A 14,260-nucleotide genomic window follows, 5' to 3' on the forward strand; every position below is an offset into this window, starting at 1 on the left:
AATGTGCACTCACAGAATGATGAGGGCAACGCATGTACAAGTGTGTTTTACACAATTGATGTGTGTATGAATTGTGATAAGAGTTGTATGAGCCCCCAATAAAATGATTAATAAAGAAATAAATAAATGAAAGTGGGGGGGGGGTAAGAGTTACAGTCTCAGAAACTCAGGGGAAGTCTACCATGTCCACACGATGCTGTAAGTCAGAAACAACTGGATGGAAGTGAGTTTGAGTTTGAGAAATAAAGCAAATCACATACATTGTTTGTTTGTTTCTCAGTGCATATGAAAGTTATGCTTATTCTATACTGCAGTCAAGTACACAATGGCATAATTTAAGTTTGAAATACTGTGCCAATGACCAAAATTAACCTAGAGATGTAAAGGGAGCACATGCTGAGGGAGAAATGGTGCTGCTATAGAGTTGCCACAAACCTTCAATTTGTAAAAACCTTGATCTCTGTAAAGCACAATACTGCAGAGTGCAATCAAGTGGGGGGAAATATATATATATATATATATATATATATATATATATATATATATATATATATATATTTCTGCGAATTACAAAACCAGTTTCTTGGCTCACAAAACTCAAAAAGGACATGATATAAGCATAATTCGGATACAGATAACTTCCTAAGAGGTAGCTTCACTTTTTTCTAATGCCACTTCATGCGTGAGTCAAAAGTTGGGTTTTCCTCTATATCCCCACATATGACGAGAGGAACTAAAGGGTTAGCCAAGGAGGGACCATCTAAAGTTACATTACATATGTCGGTTTCATGTTCAACCAAAAATGTCCTGTTTAAGTACACCCCTAACTGTGATAAGATAACATGTTGCAATTGATAAGACAACATGTTGCAATTGATAAGATAACATGTATACAAGATATTTTTCATTTTCATCCATTTTTTCTGCATTGCTTGCGGCGACATATTTTACTTTCTTAATAATTCTTATGCCATGGCTTCTGTGAGAAAAGATGTGGCACTGAACAAAGAAAACAATGTTTAATTTTTCTACATTAGGCCCTCTGTGTCCATTTTAGATAAGTACGTGTGAAAATTAATTCTAGGGTAGACAAAGATATTTGACATGATATTATAATTCCTGCATTTGGGAGTGGAAATGGAGCAAGAAGGAGAGGAGAATGCATTAAGACAAAGCTTATGACCTGCCCTCTGCCCACTCCCCTCAGGATCAAAACCCAAGCAGATGGTGTGAGACTGACCCAGAAGGGGATGGAAGTGGAGATGTAGTCAGGCATGTTCATTTAGATTTAAGGATCTGAGAGTTTTTAAACTCATCTGCAACATGTTAAGGAGCGCCAGACCAAAGTGATATAAGTTTGTAGAAAAGATATAAATGAAATGAGAACCAGAAGTTAACCGATGTCACAGAGAAGGATATGTTTGGAGTGTTCTGTTCAGATGTGCATAACCTGCTATTAACCCCATCCACTGAATTGATCATTTCAGCTAGATGACTTTTGAGTCCCAGAATATTTGACTTTTATTTTGATCAACATAGATCTGAGGTCACTGATGAAGTTCTCCATCTTTTTCTCTATTTTCTTGGACAAAGGAAGTCGTTGTTACATGCTGCCACGTTGGTTCTGAAGCATAGCAACTCTGTGTCCACTAGTCAGTAGAAAGGATGATATATTCAAAACCATTAGACGATGGTACACAAAACGGGATAAGAAACCATCAATAGAAAACTGTCCCTGATGAAACCCAGATGTTGCACTTACTAAGCAGAGACTTTAAATCACCTATTGATTTCAAGGAATTAAAAGAAGCATGTCTAAAGAGCTAAAAGGTCCAGAAACATTACTCTGAAAAATAAAATCAGAAAACCAAAAAGGAAGAAGACCTTCAATGTCTCTCAAACTGAAATAATTAAAAAAAAAAAATCAAGTTGCAAGCTAAACTATCAAAGAATTCTGCAGGCAAAATACTGAATGATGCAGGAAGCATACAAAGATTCTAACAGGAATACACATCTTTTTGTACTGAAAAGAACTGGTTCAAATGACACCTTTTCAAGATGTAGCATATTGTCCATGTGGAAGAACTTCTGGATCTAAAAGATGTCCAAGCTGCATTGAAGGCATTAGTGAAAAACAAGCTCCCGGGAATTGACGGAATACCAACTGAGATGTCTCAACAAGCGGATGAAGTATGGAAGCGCTTGCTCGTTTATGACAAGGAACTTGGAAGCGAGCTACCTGGCAAATGGATAAAAAGAGTCCATATTTGTGCCCATTCCAGAGAAATGTGACTGGACATAATGTGGACATCATTTAATAATATCATTAATGTCATATGCAAGTAAAATTTTGCTGACGATCATTCAACAATGGATGCAGAAATTCAAACTGGATTCAGAAGAGCGCATGGCCTGAAGGACATCACTGCTCATGTCAGGTGATCTTGGCTCAGAGCAGAGAATACCAGAAGGGTATTTACTTGTGTTTTGTTGACTCTGCAAAGTCATTCACTGTGTGGATCATAACAAACCACGGATAACATTCCAGAACATTTCATTGTGCTCATGGGGAACCTGTACGTGGGCCGTGAGGCAGTTGTCTGAACAGAATAAGGAACACTGCATGGTTTAAAACAGGAAAGGTGTGGGTCAGGGTTGTGTCATTTCACCACATTCAGTTGGCATGCAGAGAAAATAACCTGGTGAGTTAGCAGTACCAGGATTGGAGACAGGCTTATTAACAACCTTCAGTATGCAGCCTTCAACATGACATAACCTTGCTTGCTGAAAGCACTGAAGACTTGAAGCATTTGCTAATGACGGTCGAGGACTACAGCCTTCGGTATGGATGACAACTCAACGTAAAGAAAACAAAAATCCTCACAACTGGACCAATAGACAAAATCGTGATAAAGGGAGAAAAGATTGAAGTTGTCAAAAATTTAATCTTGCTTGTATCCATAATATCAGTGCTCATGGAAGCAGCAGTCAAGAGGGCAAATCTGATGCACAAGGCCTTACTCACCAAGCATTGAAGAGCAAGGATGTCACTTTGAAGACTCTGTGCACCTGACCCAAGCAATGGTATTTTCAATTGCCTCATATGTATGTGAAAGTTGGACATCGAATAATGAAGAACTAATGTATTTGAATCATAGTTGTGGTGGTTATATAATCGTTTGTCAATTTGAGAGGATTAAGAGTGAAGGGGTGGAGTCTAGCCTGTCAATCAGGTCATAGCCAATGAGGCCTCTGTGTGGGCGTGGCCTTTTCCTGAGGATTCTGGGAACTCCAGTATTCCTCGTTGGGGGCAAGAGACTCTCTCTCTCTCTGTCTCTCTCTGCTCACTCCCTCAGAGACATTGCAGTTGACAAGCCACATGGAGATAGGCTGATGGCAGCCAGAGCCTCAAAGCTGGAAAAGCCAAGTGGAGACCCCTGCAAGAGCTGAGGTGCTTACATTGCCACTGGATCCCCAAGACTTTCCACTTACTGGCCTGTGATCTTCTTGCATTCAGCATCATTGCATGTGTTTTGTGAGTCTGAAGAGGAATTCATAGATTGGTATAGGGCATATGGCCTAATACTGGACTTACGCATGTGATGTGGACTGAATTAGGATGTATTCTCAATATTCAATTGCTCTTGTATATAAAGCTCTTTCTTATACGAGTGTCTATGAATTTGTTTCTCTAGTCTACCCAGACTAACACAAGTGTTGGCAAAAAATACTGAAAGTACTGTGGACTGTAGGAGAACAAGAAAATTTGTCTTAAAACTACAACGAGAATACTTCTTAGAAGCATTGCTGGTGAACTTTCATCTCACGTACTTTGGACATGTTATCAGGAGAAACCGTACCCTGGAGAAGAACATCATGCTTTGTAAAGTGGACGGTCAGTCAAACGAGGAATTCCCTTAATGAGGCGAACAGAGTAACTGCAGCAATGGGCCCAAACAGAACAATAGTCTTAAAGATTGTCTGTTGCATATTTGGTAATTATGAATTGGAATTGACCCAAAGACATCTAACAACAACAACAAAATAGTGGCTAAAAATATTTTCCAGATTTGATAGAAAGAATTAATTCATACATCTAAAAAGTTTAATGAACTTGTAGAATAAACTCAAAAAGATCGACATCCAGTTTATTATGTATAATCAAACTGTCTAAAACAAACTGCCTAAAGACAAAGAGAATCTTTGAAGCAACAAAAGAGAAACAATTCATTATATGCAACAGTCAATTCTTAATGAAAATCATGGTGACCAAAATGACATGCAATAGCATATTCAAACTGGTGAAAGAAAACACGGCCAACACAGATTTTTACAGTAAGAAAAACTATTCTTCAAAACTGAAGGAAAAAGGGAGGACATTTCAAGGTAAACAGAGAGAAGTCTATGGTGAGTAGACCAGTTCAACAAGAAAACATGACAGGTCAGAAAGCTAAAATAAATGGGCACGAGACAGTAACGGAAGTTCACACGAAGAAAACAAAGAGTGTTAGCACACGTGGATAAAGTAGTCATTTTACTGGTAACGTCCTTTTTTCTCCTATGCAAGTTCAAAGACTTACAGCACCCTTTGTTCTCTTCTCTGTGGGAAGGATTATAAATCCTTATGGGCACACAAAATATAAAGGTTTAATTTTTAATAAAACCAACATAAAGAGGGAAAAGGACAGAGAGAAGTTTTGTATACTACTGAAATTAATTTAAAATTAATCTAAATATGATTATTATAAATTAAGATGCTAATTGTTATACTTAAGTCAACTCCCAAGAAAATAACTCATAAATATATGCATAAAGAAGTGATGAGGAAATTAAAATTATATATTAGAAAATACTGATTTAGTTCAAAAGGAGGAATAAAAATAGAGATAGAAGACAAATAAGCATAAAACTGTTTTGACTAGCAAAACATAGGATACGAACAGAAAATGGCATATGTAAATTCCACCTTATTAGGTATTTAATTAAATAGAAATTGATTAAACTTTCCAATGAAAAGATAGAGATTTGAATAATAAAAAAACACATATTCCAATTATATGCTCTGTACATGTATCTTTAGTTTTAACAATGCATATATTTAAAATAAAAGAGGGGAAAAGGATGCATCATGCAAACAGTAATCAAAGAAGAGCTGGGGAAGGTACACTAAGATCAAGCAAAAGAGACTTTTGGATAAAAATTATTACTAGAGACAAGTGACGCTTTATAATAGAGTGTGAGTCCATCGATAAGATATAATAGAACTTCGAGGTGCTATGAACAATTCACACTAATAGTTGGAGATTTCAATATTCTGTTGTCTAAAAGGGATAGACTACAGGCATATGCCAGCATGAAGACAGAAGACAGAGGTCAACTCAATGGTTATGGGTTTTGAATGCTTTAGAGACCAATTATGGCTAACAAACATATAAAACTTCCACTCAACAACAGAATACATATTTTTCTCAAGTGTATAAACATTCTCCAAGACAGATGATATACTATACCATGAAAGAAGCCTCAACAAGTTTAAAAACAAAAAAAGAATGAAATCAGGCAAAGCTTCTTCTCCAATCACAAAACAATGAAGCTAGAAATTACAACAGCAGAAGCAATAAAAATTTCATAAATGTGTGGAATTGTACAACACATTCTTAAGCAATGTGTCAAGGAAAGAATCAGATGAGAAATGGCAAACTACATAAAAAGACTAATGAAAACAAACATATGCAAAACCAACATATCACAAATTAAGGAGATCAATAGAAGACAATATTCACAAATTTATAGCTGCAAATGCCTTTATCAAGAAAACATCAACTCAATAACTTGTCCTTAAACCTTGAGGAACTAGAAATAGAACAGAAAAAACGAGACCCAAGGGTGGGAGAAGGAAGGAATAATGATTAGAGAGGAAATAGTGAACAAAAGCACCATAAAGAGAATCAATACATCCCAAAGTTGATCCTTGAATACGTTAACAAATGTTACAAACAGTGAAGTAGACAGAAACAAAGAGAACGACATGGATCACTCACATCCGAAATCAAATGTGGAGCACTATCACTGACCTAAGAGAAATGAAAAAGGAGTCCAATGGACATCGCATGCCAGTTCTTTTGACAGTCTATATCACAGGTTCCCAAACTTATTTGACCTACTGCCCCCTTTTCAGTCAAACAAACAAACAAGCATTCAGTGCCTCCTGGCGATTAAGAAGGTGAACTATGGACCATTATCCAGAATACAGTGTCAAGATGGACAGCAGCCGCCCTCCTGGTTGCTTCAAGGCCCCCGGGGGCAGTATCACCCGCTTTGGGAAACATTGATCTTGATGAAGAGATGAATAGAAACACACAAATTGGCTAAACAGAATCAAGGGGGAAATAATTTTTTTTAATCTTAACAGACCGATAACAAGAGATTGAATCAGTAATAAAAGCAACCAAACAAACCCTCCTAAAAACAAAACAATCAGGAGCAGCATGCTTCCAGGGTGAATTCTTTTGAACACATAAAGAAGACCGAACACCAATACTCGTCATTCTCATTCCACCCCCGCAAACATAAGGAGAAAGGAACATTTTCAAACTCATTCTTTGAGACCAATATCACCCTAACACAAGGCTAGACAAAGATATTACAAGAAAACAAAACTATGGAACAGTATCCCTTATGAAAATAAATGCAAATATCCTCATGAAATACTAGCAAACCAAATTCAGGAGTATATTACAAGGATTATATATGACAATCGAGTGGAATCTATCCCAAGAGGGCAAAGGTGTTTCGTCAGAAGAAAATGAATCAAGATAGTAAAGCAAGTAACTAGAAAATAAAATACTAAACTCTGATTCATAGCAATCCAATAGGCCAGAATAGAACAGCTCCCATTGGCTTTCCACAACTGTTAATCTTTAAAGAAGGAGACAGTCAAATCTCTCCTGTGGAGCAACTGGTGGGTTCAAACCTTGGACCTTTTGACTAGCAATTAAGTGCTTTAATCATTGTGCCACAAGGGCTCCTTGCATAAATAATAAGAGAACTACTCAATCCTGATTAAACAATTCAAAGGATATCTAAATAACTGGAGAGAGACATCATGTTAATGGTTTGGTAGGCTCAATATACTGAAGATGTCACACAATATAGTTAAGATTCTCCCCAAAATGATGTACAGGTTTGACACAATTACAATCAAAATCCAAGCAAGTATTTTTATAGATATACACAAAAAAATTAAAGCTACATAAAGTGGAATATCTAAAATCATTTTGAAAAGGAACAATAAAGTATGACAACTTTGTCTATCTGACTTCAAGATGTATGTAGCTAATAGAATTAGCAGTAGGTGGTATATATGGAGCTAGAGAACTATCCGTCAAAAGAAGAGAACAAGGAATAGACTCATACAAACATACTCAACTGATCTTCGATAATGATTCAGAAATAATCCAATGCAGAAAAGGGAAGTTTCAACACATAGTGCTGAAGCAAATTGTACATCAATAAGCAAAGCAATACAGTTTTTTTTTAATCATCGAGCTAAGTCTCACACATTATACAAAAATGAACTACGATGGATCATGGACTTACATGTGAAATAAAATATAAAACTGTAAGTTAAAAACATGAGAAAATGTTAAGGATTGGGGGTTTTGAAACCAAAAGAAAAAAATTGGTAAATTGGACTTTATCAAATCTGAAAATTTTTGCTCTGCAAAATGTCCTATAATTTGGATTAAAAATGAAGAGAGAAGAAGGGAAGACAACATTTACAAGTTAAATATTGGATAAAAGACCACAATATATGTGTATTTATGATTCTAGAGACTTTATATATTCTAGATACCTCAGAATAAAACTTGGAAAGTAAAAAAGAGACCACTCAATTTGGCATAATCAAAAGACATGAAATGACTTTTCAACAAAGAAGATATAAAGATGAAAAGATGTTCAACATCATTTGTCACTGCTGTCGTTAGACTTGATTCTGATTCGTAGAGACCCTGTACAATGGAACAAAACTTGCTGGTCCTTTGCCATCCTCACAACTATTGATTGCTATGTGTGAGTCCACTCTTGGAATCATTGCGTCATTCAGAAAATACAGTGTAAAATCACAATGGGCTATCACTACATACCTATCCAAATGGCTAAAGTGAAAAGAAAAAGTAATGACACTGGCAATAATGCAACAAGCTGGATCATTCATACATGTGCATCTGTCGCCATCAAGCTGGTGAGCTTAAATCACTGACTTTTGGGTTGGCAGCTAAATGCTTAATTGCTGCATCGCCAGAAATCTTTCATGGATTGCTAGGTCAAACACCAAACCCATTGCTGTCAAGTTAAATCTGACTCATAGTCCCCTATTGGGCAGATTGGAACTTAGTGGCATCGCCAGGTTTGGTATCACCCAGTTGTCACTCCCTCCCCCAGGGACTTCCTCCTAATGTCAGCCCATAAAGAATCCTTAGTATCTTTTATTATCTATTTTAATCATGGAAACATATGTGATATGTATCGTTATAATGTATGTATCGTTACATGTGTGTATCGTTATAATGTATGTATCGTTACATGTATGTGTCGTTATAATGTGTGTATCGTTACATGTATTGTTAAATGTACTACTTCTTCGATTACATGAAGACTAACAATAAAACGGTTTTGTAGAATCTTTCTAGATTAAATTACATTATCAGTTACATTATGACTGCGCTAATTTTGATTTAAAATTAACCTTGATTTTTCTCCTGAAATACTATTTCATTCTCAAAGTTATTGGGATAGATGTGTAAATACTAATGGCCACAATATTGTAGCGAAAAAACCATAGAAATTTTGACAAAATCAGTGGCAATAAAAATACCAGCAGCAACACTTGTACAAGAAACCAAAAGAGACTTACACAAATGGAAGAATTAGCCATGATCCTGGATCAGAAGACTATATGTAGTGAAAATTTCATTATTTAAATAAAAAAACTTTATAAATTCAATGCAATTCTGATATAAATCCGAGCACAATTCTTCAAAAAACTGGAAAACTAATCACCAACCTTATATGGAAAGGAAAGAAACCCAGGGTAAACAAATCACTTTAAAAAACAACAACACTAAAGTAAGAGGCCTTTCACTCCCAGAATTTAAAAGCAATTATACAGCCAGGGTCATCAAAACAGCATGGTACTGGTATAACAATAGATACAAAGACCAATAGATTAGAATTGAGAGCCCAGACATACAATCAAACACCTATAGATACTTGATCTTTGGTAAAGTCCTAAAACACATTAAGTGGCAGAGAAATAGCCTTTTCAATAAATGGTGCTAAGAAACATTGGAAGAAGAATGAAACAGGACCCATACCTCACACCTTGTACAAAAATAAACTCAAGATGGATTAAAGACCTCAATTTAAACCATCGAGCCATAAAGACTGTCACTTAAAAAAATAGGGACACCCTATTTTTATCATATGATTAAAAAATCATGACAACACACATGAAACTAACTTAAAATTCAAAAGAGTGAATTTAAATAATGATTAGTAACCTGTGTGCGATGAACCAGCTAAAAAATTAATATAACTAAAATTTTTATATCTGTGCACCTACCCACAGTCAGCAAGTCAATTAGACAATTCTCTCTTTTTTTTTTTAGATTGCTTTATTAGGGGTTCATACAACTCTTATCACAATCCATACACACATCCATTGTGTAAAGTGCATTTGTACATTCATTGCCCTCATCATTCTCAAAACATGTCCTCTCCACTTAAGCCCCCGACATCAGCTCCTCAGTTTTCAATTAGGCAATTCTCACTCAGAGTGAACTTACGTCGTAGAGTTTTACGTGGGTTGTCATGGTTTTTGTGAAAACTGTTCTTCTAGGGGCAGTTTTTTACCTGAAAATTGTCTGGTGGGTGATATCTAATAAACTCAGCTCCATGGCATGAACTGCACACGCTTTCAAACAGTAAGAAATGAAACGACAAGGGGTGAGACGTTTAACAGAAGCATGGTGGAAACAAGCACTATTAATAGTGTTGATTTCTGTTGCGTCCATCCTGGAGATGCTCAGAGCTCAGTCTCCTTGTGACACTTGACGCTGCCAGTGCTCAATACGAGATAGAATAAAAAGAAGGGGAGCGAAAATGACGGCATCGAGGTAGGCACCAATCCGATGAAGAAATGTCCACATTCATTAGCCATAAGAGAAATACAAAGTAAAACCATGAGATACCAACTCACACAGAGCCTCTTAGCAAAGTTCAAACAAACAAACATAAAAGAAGCGTTGAAAGGATGGGGAGCCTGAAATGTTCATATATGCCGGTGGGATCGTCGAATTGCACAGTCACTGTGGAAATCAATATGGCACTTCCTTAAACAAATGCACATACAAATACCTTGTGATTCTGCAATCTCCCTATATACCCTATAGGAATATATATATATATATATACCCTAAAGAAATAAAGAGCAAAACATTAACAGACATGCACATCTATGCTTACTGCAGTAATTTTTATAATAGCAAAAAGATGGAAACAATTAGGAAAAAACCCAGCTACAAAAGAATAGATCACCAAACACTGGTACGTTCACACAATAGAAAATTTTGCATTCTTAAAAAACAATAAAAATAAATAAAGTAATTAAAAAACAATGATGAGTCTGTCAAGCACTTTAAGATATGGACAAAATGAGAGAATAATATGTTCAGCAAACTTAGTCAATTGCATAAAGATCAATCTTCTATGACACTATTATTCTGGGATAAGACAAAGACGACTATGAGGCCAGGGTTGGGGGAAGAGGGAGAAAGAAGGCACAGGAAAGTCAGGAGGGAGGGAGGGCTGGGGGGAAAGGACCACATGTCCCGGAGCTGTGTCACCGCTTTGCTGAGCCGGGCTGTGCAACTATACAGAGTCTCTTGTTCTTTGTTTATATTACATCCCACAAGCACAAGAGGGAAAAGAAACTAGATGTCTAAGTACATACATGCAAATAAATAACATTACAAATAAGAGAGAGATCTCAGCCTTTAAAACCCTCCAGATTCCTGACCCATCCGATCTAAACCCTGGTCTGAGCGGCTGTAAAAGGAGAAGTAAAACTAAACGGTCTTGGATTCTTTTGCGACATACAAATTGGTTTCAAACACAAACATGATAAAAATAGAAACACAAGCAGCAACAAAAACAGCATCTACTGGAAGGGTGTGCAAAGACACCCTTGTGTCATCATCCTTCATGATGGCAGCTTGGCCCAGAGTACATTACAAAGGTCACAAAGTACATTAGCATAATTTTAGCCTTGTAGGTATATTGATAGATGCGATCTGGGCTTATTAATTTCTTTTCTTGTTATAACTATGAAGGAGCCTTAGTGATGTAGTGCTTATGTGGTGGGCTGTTAACCACGAGGTTTGGGGTTTGAAATCTCCGCTCACTCAGAGAGGGCAAGGGTGGGCTTTCTTACTAAAAAATGAGTCTCAGAAACTCCCCTGGGCAGGTCTGCCTGGCCTTTCAAGGTCACTATGGGTCAGAATTCACTTGATGACAATAAGGTGTTTGGGTTCGTTTTTTTTTCCTTCCAGTTTTACTAACTGTAGGAATATTTTTATTAAAAATAATAAATTTCTCCTTAAACAATGCACAAACATTTTGTAGACGGTCGTTGGGGTGTCACATGGTGTGGGTCTGTACCACACCCACCACCTAGTGATACCACTGGTAGAACCCACCCATAGGGTGCCCATGGCTTTCTCTTTATGGAAGCAGGCTGCCACATCTTTCTCCCACGGAGTGACCTGCTGAGTTCAAATGGCCCACTTTAGGATAGTAGTAGAATGCTTTAACCACTGCACCATATAAAATGGCCTCCAGTCACTCTGGAAAACAGTGTGATAGTTTCTTTGAAAATCTGGACATTCATCTAACTATCCCATTGCCATCTAGTTAATTCTGTTTCCTAGCAATCTCGTAGTAGAGCTCTCTCATCGGGTTTCCACGGTTGTAATTTTCACAATAACAGACCACCAGATCTTTTCTCCCCTGGAATGGCTGCTGGGTTACCACCACTGACCTTCTAATTAACATTTGCATGTTTTACCAAGGCATGACCAAAGTTCCTTCCAGAAATCACACAGCTAAGCAACTGGACTCCTAGGGAAATTCTGGGAAAATACAAATCTATGTTCACAGAAAAACCTGACCATGAATAATGTTAGCAGCTTTATTCCGAATAGCTCCAAACTGGACATAATCAACAGGCATCTGGGTAAACAAACTGTGGTGCATTCACACCGTGACACACTCCTCGGGATTCAAGGGATTGATTATTGTTACATGCAACCACCGGGATGAATCTCCTAAGAATTATGCTGATGGTGGAGAGGGGAGGGTGGGTTTGTCCATTCCCACACGATACCATACTGTATGATTCCACTTCCTGTAAACATGTTGAAATGGAGAAGTATGGAGATGCAGAATAGATCAGAGCTTGTCGCCAATTAAGAAGTGGGTGGGCGTGAGAGGGCCACGGGGGAGCGTGTAAAGCGGAACAGGCGAGATTCTGTGTTGATGGAAACGTTCTGTATCTTGACTATCACATCGATGTGATGCTACACTACAGCTTTACAAGGTGCTACCACCCGGGGGGAGCTGGGTGAAGAGCACACAGTTCTCTGTATTCTTTCTTACACCGCCGAGCAATCTAAGAGGGTCACAACATTAAAAGTTAAACAAAACGATGCCTTAGAATCTGGCAACAGCCTTCACAGTGGGCTCCCTGAGACTAGTTACTCTGTATGCTGCTCTACCTTCCATTCTGATGACAGTCGCCTTCCCAGGAAACAATACAGTGAACCCTCGCCACTTCCGTGGCTTCACTCTATCGCGGTTTTTGCGTAACAGCGCATGCTCTGTCATTACTGCCACTGATTGGCTCATACTGTACACGCTTCTGTCTGCATCGCTACATATCGGAGCTACGTATCAGATGCATTTTTGCTTTTGTACAGTGTACTGTAATTGTTTGCGATTTTTAAGAAAATGTATAATAATACTGTATGTGAAATATGTAATACTGTAACTAGATGCCATAAATAATATAATAAATAATAAATGATCATTGTAACGTCCAAAATGTTTTACTGTATTTTCCCTTTGTCGTTTAATAAATTGCGTAATACGAGTGTCATGGTGACTAAAGGGTGTTTTTTCATGTCCTCTATGCTCTAACTACGAAAATATTTGATTTACAAATAAGGAATCCTACTTCGCGGAATTTCATTTATCACGGTAGGGTCTAGAACCGATGAACCGCGATCAACGAGGGTTCATTGTACTTGTCACGTTCCGCCCCTTCCCGGACACCTCTGGTGTATGTTGTTTTTGTCCTTCTCACAGCTACCCTACGTACAACAGAATGAAAGACCGCCGGTCTTGGGGCACCCTCACAATGGTTATGCTTGGCTTCACTGTTACCGTCACGGCATCAATCCATCTCACGGAGAGGCTTCCGCGTTTTCAGCTACCCTCTGACTTTACCAATGCTGCCACGTGGGGTAAAGTTGGCACCAGCTGGAACTGAGTTAACAGCAATGAACAATATCGCTTAGAAAGAGCCCGGGTGGCACAGGCATATTGTTTCTGTGAAAAAACAAAAAAACCTACAGCCAAGAACCCCTAGGGCGTCATCCAACTGGTAACGCAGCCGATCATCAATCGTGAGTCAGGGGCCAAGGGCAACACCGGCTTCCACCACCACCTAGCAGCTAACAGCAGCATTCCCTGTCTGTAGAGCGCGTAGCTCTGAGCAGCACACATTCCAGATCCAGACAGCGAAGGTCTGCCACTGGGCGTGGTCAGAGTGCCTCACTCCTAGCGTGGGTTGATGGATTTTAAAAAGTTAAATCTACAAATGCCACAAAACAGCAGTGGGCACACATCAAGTGGCGAACTCATTATTGCATGTCCATCTGCTTCCCCCAAATTAAGAATGCAGTGAACCCTCACCACTTCGCGCTTCGACTTCCGCGGCTTCACTCTATCGCAGTTTTTGCGTAACAGCACATGCTCTGTCATTACTGCCACTGATTGGCTCATGCTGTACACGCTTCTGTCTGCATCGTTACATATCAGAGCTATGTATCAGAAGCATTTTTGCTTTTGTACAGTGTAATGTAATTGTTTGCGATTTTTAAGAAAATGTATAATAATACTGTATGTGAAATATGTAATA

General features: G+C 38.0%; 1 protein-coding gene across 1 annotated transcript in view; it reads right to left on the reverse strand.

Moving 5' to 3' along the window:
- Window positions 1-14,260, reverse strand: part of LRRC63 (leucine rich repeat containing 63) — a 70,181-nt gene that overhangs the window by 52,543 nt on the left and 3,378 nt on the right. The window lies entirely within an intron of this gene.

Source organism: Echinops telfairi, unplaced genomic scaffold (genome assembly GCF_000313985.2).
Source record: "Echinops telfairi isolate 266 unplaced genomic scaffold, ASM31398v2 ScPeMD7_24;HRSCAF=84, whole genome shotgun sequence".
Lineage (NCBI taxonomy): Eukaryota > Metazoa > Chordata > Mammalia > Afrosoricida > Tenrecidae > Echinops > Echinops telfairi.